Source organism: Crocodylus porosus, unplaced genomic scaffold (genome assembly GCF_001723895.1).
Source record: "Crocodylus porosus isolate Cpor-Errol unplaced genomic scaffold, CroPor_comp1, whole genome shotgun sequence".
NCBI classification, from domain to species: Eukaryota; Metazoa; Chordata; order Crocodylia; family Crocodylidae; genus Crocodylus; species Crocodylus porosus.
The window spans coordinates 6,654,130-6,662,474 of record NW_017728950.1 but is presented as its reverse complement, the minus strand read 5'-3'; the positions used below and the strand labels follow the sequence as shown (position 1 = coordinate 6,662,474).

Below are 8,345 nucleotides of genomic sequence, written 5' to 3'. Positions count from 1 at the left end.
TGTCTGCTCTTAATCTCCTTTTCTCCAAGATAAACATGCCTTGTTCTCTTGTACAGCTTGCCTTCCAACACTTTTATCACGTTCATCTCCCATTTCTGGAGCCTTTCTAACTTCTCCACCTCTTTGTTAAAATATGCAAAACTGCACACAGTAATTTAGATGAGATCTAACCAGCTCTGAGTACAGTGGTACTATCACCTCCAGTGTCTTATACTCCTGTTGATGAAGCCCAAAATTGCATTTCCATTTCTTTATGCTTGGTCACATTGCTGACACATGTTGACCCTATGATCCACTGAAACCTCTGTACCAGTGATTGTCAACCAGAGTGCCTGTGGTGCTTTGAGATCCTTTCAGATGTGCTGCAGAATGCCACACTGTTAGGTGTGCTAACACGATTCACAGGATAAACCCAATGGCCGTGTCCACACGTGCGTGGACATTTGGTTCTCCAGGGACAACTAGCAGCAGTGCACCCTGTGCCATCACTTGTTGTCCCGAGTAATGCCTGTGGCACATGCACTCTGGCACGTGGCAAATTATTCCAGGTGGGGTAGGGGACGCTGGGGCCAGTACTGGGCTGGCCCCAACAACCTTACCCAGGGTCCTGGGGGCCTCCCAGGGCTGCAGCTGTGGCGATCCTGCTCTGTGGAGCCTGGCCAGCAGCTGGAGCATGGTTCCAGTTGGTCTGGCTCTGGTTTTGAGCAGCACATGCTGCTCCTCCATGCCCTGCTCCACCTTTTTTCCTCAGGGTACCCAGGGGACAACCCCTCCCTTTCCCCACCCCCCCACTGCTCCCTTGCAGCACAGAGAACAGCTGAACATGCGTTATGTGATGCCACAGATGTGTCTGCAGCACTGCATGCCTCATGGCAGTGCTTATATAGACAAAGCCAATGATTTCAAATAAGAATCCATGATGTTAAAAAGAATTCAACCTGTTGTGGTCTTTCTAGAGTCTGAGTTCTTTGCAATCAGAAAATGCTGTATCATTTTTCCATAGTCAAGAAATGAGTGAAAATTAAGAGCCGGCATTTTCTGAGCCTAAGGGGTGCCTTGAATTTTAAAAAGTTGAGAATGACAGCCCTAGACCCTCAGCAGTGCTACTAGCCAGTGAATTATTTCCCATTCTGTATTTGTGCTTTGGTTTATTATTCCCCAGGGGTAGCACCTTACATTTGTCTGCTTTGAGCTTCACTCTGTTCTAGCCCAACTTTCCAGTCTATAAAGATCCTTCTGAATTCTACCTCTATTTTGCAAAGCATATGCAATCTTTCCCATTGTCATGTCATAATTTGGCAAATGTACTACTTTAACTGTTCTTCACTCACATAGTACCACCCCTGACTGACAGATTTGTCAAAAATCTTTGCTATCAAATTTGTGGTTTCACATACTAATTCTTTCAGAATTCTAGCGTGGAGATGATCCAGTCCTCCTGACCTTAGTGCAATATGTTATCTCAACAGTTCCTATTATGGAGCCTGCTTTGCCCCATCTTCATTCCACAGTGGCCCCCACTAGTGATAGCATATGTCAAATTCAATATATGAGTGAATTTTGAATGACTCTTTTAGTACATATACATAGACAGCACAAAATGAGGGAGCTATCCCTTTTGCTTTGTGGAATTTCATGTTACTTATCTCTTTCTCTTTATATCTGACTTAATGATATTCCTTAATATATACTTGGCTTTATTAGCAACAAGGTCAGACCTTAAGGTTTAGAATTTGAATCTGAAAATATCAGCCCTGTACTTTTACATGGCTTTTACATATTTAATACGTTATCTTGGATGTAAAGTCCCTATGTTTTTTGTATGGGTGGATTTCTTATAGGGCTACATAATTATTGGCCCTTATTCAGAGGAGTAAAGGCTGGCAGTAATTCCTTTTTTGTGAGGCCACATATTATAGCTTCCCAGATCTCAGTTGAAGAAAGCACCCATAATACAGGCCTGTGTTAATTGAAGAGTTATTGACCACAGAAACTGTGAGGAGAACCACAAAACAGAACCACAAAAAACAAGACAAATTTTCAAGAAAATGGGGTGTCATTGATGGTGTAAAAAATTATTATAAACTGCAGGACGTTAACTGTAGATTAGAGGTGTCAGACTACCCCACTCCCAGACATGGTGGTGAGGCAAGCAGCCCCAGGGACAGGCCCAGTGGCAGCAGGGTTTAATGCAGCCATTTCTCACACCTTGTTGCTGATACGTGCACCCAATGGGTCCCCTTCCACAGATTTCGAAGGCAGTCCTCTTCCCCACTTGTTTCACCCGCAGATTCTTGGCCCTTCTATTATTTCCCTGCTCTACATTGTTTCATGTCACCCTGTGTGGGTAATCAAGGAGCAGCTCCCTACTTAATATAAACAATGTCTTTATTATAGCAGTTACTTACAGAGCTGTTACAGGGCCTGCTGCTTTGCCCCAGACTGCCTAACTCTCCTTCTCTTCCTGTCTCCTCCCCCTCATGTCCTGTTCCTCCTTCAGACTCCTCCTTTCTGCTGCTGCTGGTTGTGCCTCGAGGTCCATACATATTGTTACATCTTTCCTTTCAACAGTTCAAAGCATATGATTAACTTATTCCCCTGGTTGGGCCAGAGGTTGCTAGCATATAGGCCACCGGGGAGACGGAGCCTTTACCACAGGTCTGCTGTGTTTTTTAGGGCTCATAGTCATCCCGGTATGCTGGTCGTTGTACCAGCCTCCCACTTCTTGTTTGGTTGATGTTTCTGGGTGCTACGCCTGCTTCTGTTCTGTCCATGTCTTTGTTTTGCAGGCTGGATTCTGCTTATGTATCTCTTTCCTTTGTGGAGTCCATGGCGTCTTTCTGCCCTAGCTGGGGCTCACTGATGACTGACCAGTTGTCAAAGTTGTCTTGGTCCTGATCCTGGCATCTTTTGCTCACTTGTATTTCCGCTCTGCCAGTGCTTCATATCATCCCCTTGCTTTGTGGGTACCTGGGGATGATGTCTTCTGCTGGAATTCCCATTTAGTGCCAAACTGTTTCAATTCTCTTGAGATGTATTGTGGGCCATTGTCTGAGAACAGAGTGTCAGGTATCCCATGTTGTGCAAAATGAGCCTTCAGCTTCCTGATCACCATTCTTGCCTGAGTGTCTTTGAGGTAACCTACCTCCCCAAAATTGGCATAGTAGTCTACGGTGACCATATAGTTTCTGTCATTGACATTGAACAAGTCAGTCCCTACCTTCTCCCAGGGCTGAGACGGGATGTCATGAGGGTTCAATGTCTCTTTTTGCTGTTTGTCACTGCATTCCTTGCACACTTCACACTGCTCCATGAATGTTCTCAAGTGGGCATTCATGCCTGGCCAGTAGATGCGCTCCTGTGCTCTCCTCAGCCATGACTCTATTCCCATATGTGAAGCATGGAGTCGGTTCATGATGTCTCACTGCAGAGCTGCTGGGATCACTACCCTATCTCCCTTGAACAGAATTCCATCCTGTGTACATAGTTCATCCCTCCATTGGTGATATGCAGCAACTTCTGGTGGTACTTGTGCCTTGTGCTGTGACCAACCCTCTAGGATGGTTTGTTTAACTGCTTGTAGCACACCATCCTGTTCCGTACTATGTTGTATTGCTTTGAGACTGCTTTTGGAGATGGGTAAGTCTTGTACCATATTAATGGACTCTATCTCCTGTTCTACAGATCCATCTGTGCTGCACTCTGGAAAGTATGTTCTACTTAGTGCGTCTGCCACTTGCAGGGACTTCCCTGGGTAGTATTTTATATTCATATCATAGGTCTGGAGTCTCAGCAGCATGCGTTGAAGTCTCTTAGGAGCACTCAGCAAGGGCTTTTTCATTATGATCTCTAATGGTTTGTGATCTGATTGCACATCTACTCTCTGTCCAAAAGTAAACTGATGGAGCCGTTCCAGTCCAAACAATACTGCTAGTAACTCTTTTTCTATCTGTGCATATCTCCTTTCGGTTTCAGTCATTGCCCTACTAGCAAAAGCTACAGGCTGCTAGTTCTGCATCAGTACTGCTCCCAGACCTCCTTCTGATGCATCACACTGTAGTACTAGTTGCTCAGCTGTGTTATAGTACTTCAGTGTTGGGGCCTCACTGATGAGTTTTTTAATTCTTTTGAATGCCTCCTCTTGAGTCTGTGCCCATTCCCAGGCTGCATCAGTGTGCGTTAGCAACCTGAGTGGCTCACAAGCGTTAGGTAAGTGTGCACAAAATTTGGACAGATAGTTAACCATCCCAATAAGGCGCTGGACTCCTTTGACATCTTGTGGCCTAGGCATCTCCATAATGGCTTTCACCTTCTCTGGGTCTGGCCGTAGTCCTTCCGAAGTCAGCAGATGTCCAATGTAGGGTACTTCCGTTCTTCTCAGCTGTATTTTGTTGGCATTCAGTTTAATGTTCCTGTCCTGGCATCTGTTGTTGCAGTTTGGCATCATGGTCATGGATCGTCTCTTCCTTATCATCCCCTTTTCCTATGACAAGAATATCATCAGCCACAATCTTGATACCTGGAAGACCTTCCAGCTCACAGTTCAGTTTCTGCTGGAAAACTTCTGGAGTTGGATTGATCCCCATGGGCATCCTTAACTGGTGATACCTGCCAAAGGGTGTACTAAAGGTTGTTAGGTAGCTGGAAATTCATCAAGCTCCACATGCCAAAATCCATTCTTGACATGGCAAACTGTGAACACTTTTGCCTAGACAGGTCAGGTAGTACATCCCCAATTGTTGGCAGCAGGTAGTGGCTTCTTTTGAGTGCCCTGTTAAGTGGTTTCAGATCAATGCAGATTCTCAGTTTGCCTGATGACTTCCTTACTACTACTAGGCTGCTGATCCAGTCTGTACTTTTTTCAACTGGTATGATAATGCCTTTTCTCTGCAGATTTGTCAATTCCTTCTTCAGAGGCTCCAGCAGGGCTAGTGGAACTCTGCGTTTTGGTAGTCATACTGGTTGCACCTGTTGATCTATTTCTAACTTTGGTTTGCCTTCACAGAGTCCAGTACTCTAGAATATGTCTCCATCCTTAACAGAACATTAGGTAGTGAACCTAATGACCTTTCTTGCTCTTCTGTGACCTGGAGGATGTTGTGGTGTTGCACTGTAATTAAATCCATGGCCTGTGCTGCCCAGCTACCCAGCAGTGGATGAGTGTCTGCCCTGTCAATCACTATGAATTGCAGTTGGTACTGTTTCTTGTTGCATGGATTTATTATAGTCAGCTGGCACTTTCCCAGCGGCCTCACAGTTGTTTTATTATACATTAACAGGACTTGGTGACATTTTTCCATTCTGATGCTGCTACTCAATAGATTTACAGGAAGGACATTGCAAGTGGCTCCACAGTCCACCTGGTATCTTGTAGGTCTTTGCTGTAGCATCATAGTTGCAAATATGGCTGAGTTGTTGCCCACTTTTTTCTGTAATGTGTGTATCCTGTGAGTCTGTGAATCTGCCAAATTTACACTGAAAGCTTCCTCCTCATCTGTAGTCTCCTGATCTCTCATCACTGCGTGGACTTTTTTTTTTCTATTTGGGTGACTACAACACCAACCCCTGAAATGATGCTTTTTTCCACATTTTTTGCACTCTTTTCCATAGGCTGGGCATTTGTCCTTCCGCCTTTCATGTAGCTGCCATAGTACATGCACCGAATCATATGGTCGGCGTTTGCAGTTAACCTGTCAGGTTCCTGCTTGCCAGAGTCCTTTAGGTTGAGCCTGTGAACCTGCTCTGTACATGTGGCTGTTGATATCATTTTGATCCTCTGTTTAGACAATTCTGCTACCCTTGCAATTTGGTGTCACTTTTCCAGGGTTAGATCTACCTCTCTTAGGAGTCTCTCCTTCAGGGCAGAGTCCCATGTACCACACACAATCCTATCCCTGATTAAGGAGTCTTTTATGTTTCCAAAGTTGCATGAGGATGCCAGAGTTTTCAGTGCTGAGATATAGGCCTCTATACTTTCTTTTTCCTCCTCGTTTCATGTGAAAAACTTATATCTCTCTACAGTCTCATTTTTCCTGGGGTCACAGTATGCATCAGACGCTTCTATTAACTGTTCTAGTGTGTCAGGGTTCCCTGGCATCAGTGTCGCACTTACTTCATGGCCTTTTTCCCCCACTAGATAGTAAAACGGCTTTACCTTCATTTTCTCTTCTTTATCAGCCATGGTTAACGCTGTATACAAACTGAATTCTTGCTTCCATTGTTTCCATGTCTGTGCCAGGCTCTGTGTTGAAATCCAGCTGTCCGGGGGGCTTCAGTCCCTCCATGCTTCTTGCAATCTGTTTGAATCACTGCTGGGGCCCAGGTCTCTCTCTTCTCTTGGGCTTCCTCACAGACTTTCTGCTGCCACCATGTTTCATGTGACCCTGTGTGGGTAATCAAGGAGCAGTTCCCTACTTAATATAAACAATGTCTTTATTATAGCAGTTACTTAACAGAGCTGTTACAGGGCCTGCTGCTCTGCCCCAGACTGCCTAACTCTCCTTCTCTTCCTGTCTCCTCCCCCTCATGTCCTGTTCCTCCTTCAGACTCCTCCTTTCTGCTGCTGCTGGTTTTGCCTCTGAGATCCACACGTATTGTTACATACATGATCCAGTTCTGCGGACTGGATCTGGCCTGTGGGCTATAGGTTTGACACCCCTCAAGTAGATTATAGGCTTTTGACAGTGTCTGTCATGACAGTCTCGTTAGTAAACTAAGGAATTACAGAGTAGACAAAAGTAGTAACAGGTGGATACATGCCTGGGAGGATGTACTGACCCAAGGGGTCAGTTCTAGGCTCAGTATTGTTTAATATCTTCATTAATGATTTGAACCAGTGGGACCAACCTTTTGTCAAGTGTGCCACAAATTGAGTTCTGAGCCCTCCCTGAGTGTGTCTCCAATCCCCTTCCCTTGCTTTATCTCTGCTCTGCTTTCTGCTTCCTGCCTATCCGTTGCTGTGTTCTCTGCTCCCTTCCATATCTGCCACTTATCACACACAGAAGCTGCCTGTGCCTGTTGTGACATGCATGCCATAGGTTGGCCCCCCCTGATTTGGAAGATGGGATTGAGTTTATGGTTAGCAAAATCTCAGATGACACCAAGATGAGTGGAGTTACAAGCACCATGGAGGGTAAACTGGAGAAACGGTCTTTAATCAACAGGACGAAACTGAACAAGAATAAGTGCAAAGTCCAGCACTTGGGATGGAATAGAAAAATGCAGACTGGAAAAGGATTGCCTAGGCTGTAGTAGTAGAGATCAGAATCTAGGGGTAACAGTGGTCCATGAACTGAATATGAGCCAACAGTGTGCCCTTGCTGCAAAAAATGCCAGTAGCATGCTAGGCTGTATTAATAGGAGCATCACTTGCAAATCAAAATAAATGATTCTCCCTCAGTATTTGGCACCGGTGAGTGTGTCCAATTTTGGGCCTCTTATTTTAAGAAAGATTTGGACAAATTAGAAAGAGTACAGCAGAGAGCAACAAAAAATTATTAGAGGTCTGGGAAACATTACTTATGAAGATAGGTTGAAAAACTAGGATTATTTAGTCTGGAGAGGAAAAGTCGGGATATTTGATAATGGTGTTTACACACCTGAAGGGTGGTTATAGGGAGGACTGATATAGACTATTCTCTGTGGCCACAGGGAACAGGACAAGGAGCAATGGTCTTAAACTGCAGCAAGGGAGATTTAGGTTCAATATTCAGAAGAACTTTCTCATTATGAGGGTGGTTAAGCATTGGAGCAGGCTACTAAATGAGACTATGGAGTCTTCCTCTTTGGGCAGGTTTAAGAGCACATTAGACAAACATTTGACAGGAATGGTTTGTCAGGGATGATCCTACCTTGGCTACCTGGATTAGGTGACCTCCTGAGGTCCCTTCCGCCACTATGAGTCTATGATTCTATGATCCTGAAATTTAGTCAGTAATATGTCATTAGCGATGACAGTGAGAACAGAATAGAGTTCATCGTTTTTAGGGTCAGAAGGGACCTGAGCAGATCATCTAGTCTGACCCCCTGCCATGGCAGGAAAGAATACTGGGGTCAAACGACCCCAGCAAGATGTTCGTCTAACCTCCTCTTAAAAATCCCCAGGGTAGGAGCCTGCACCACTTCTCTTAGAAGTTGGTTCCAGACCCTAGCCGCCCTGACTGTAAAGTAGAGCCTCCTGATATCTAACCTAAACCTACCCTCTGCCAGATTGTGACCGTTATTCCTGGTCACTCCTGGCGGTGCTCGGGGGAATAGTGACTCCCCCAATGCCTGCTGATCCCCCCTGACTAGTTTATAACAGGCCACAAGATCCCCCCTCAGCCTTCTCTTGTGGAGGCTGAACA

At 45.1% G+C, this 8,345-nt stretch overlaps 1 long non-coding RNA gene across 1 annotated transcript in view; it reads left to right on the top strand.

Annotated features, from left to right (window-relative positions):
• The first annotated feature begins 2,439 nt into the window (after window positions 1-2,439).
• Window positions 2,440-8,345, top strand: part of LOC109323751 — an 11,743-nt gene continuing 5,837 nt past the window's right edge. The window contains exons 1-2 of the long non-coding RNA XR_002104742.1: window positions 2,440-2,667; window positions 7,245-7,247. This is a non-coding gene — a long non-coding RNA (uncharacterized LOC109323751). The remainder of the gene's footprint in view (window positions 2,668-7,244; window positions 7,248-8,345) is intronic.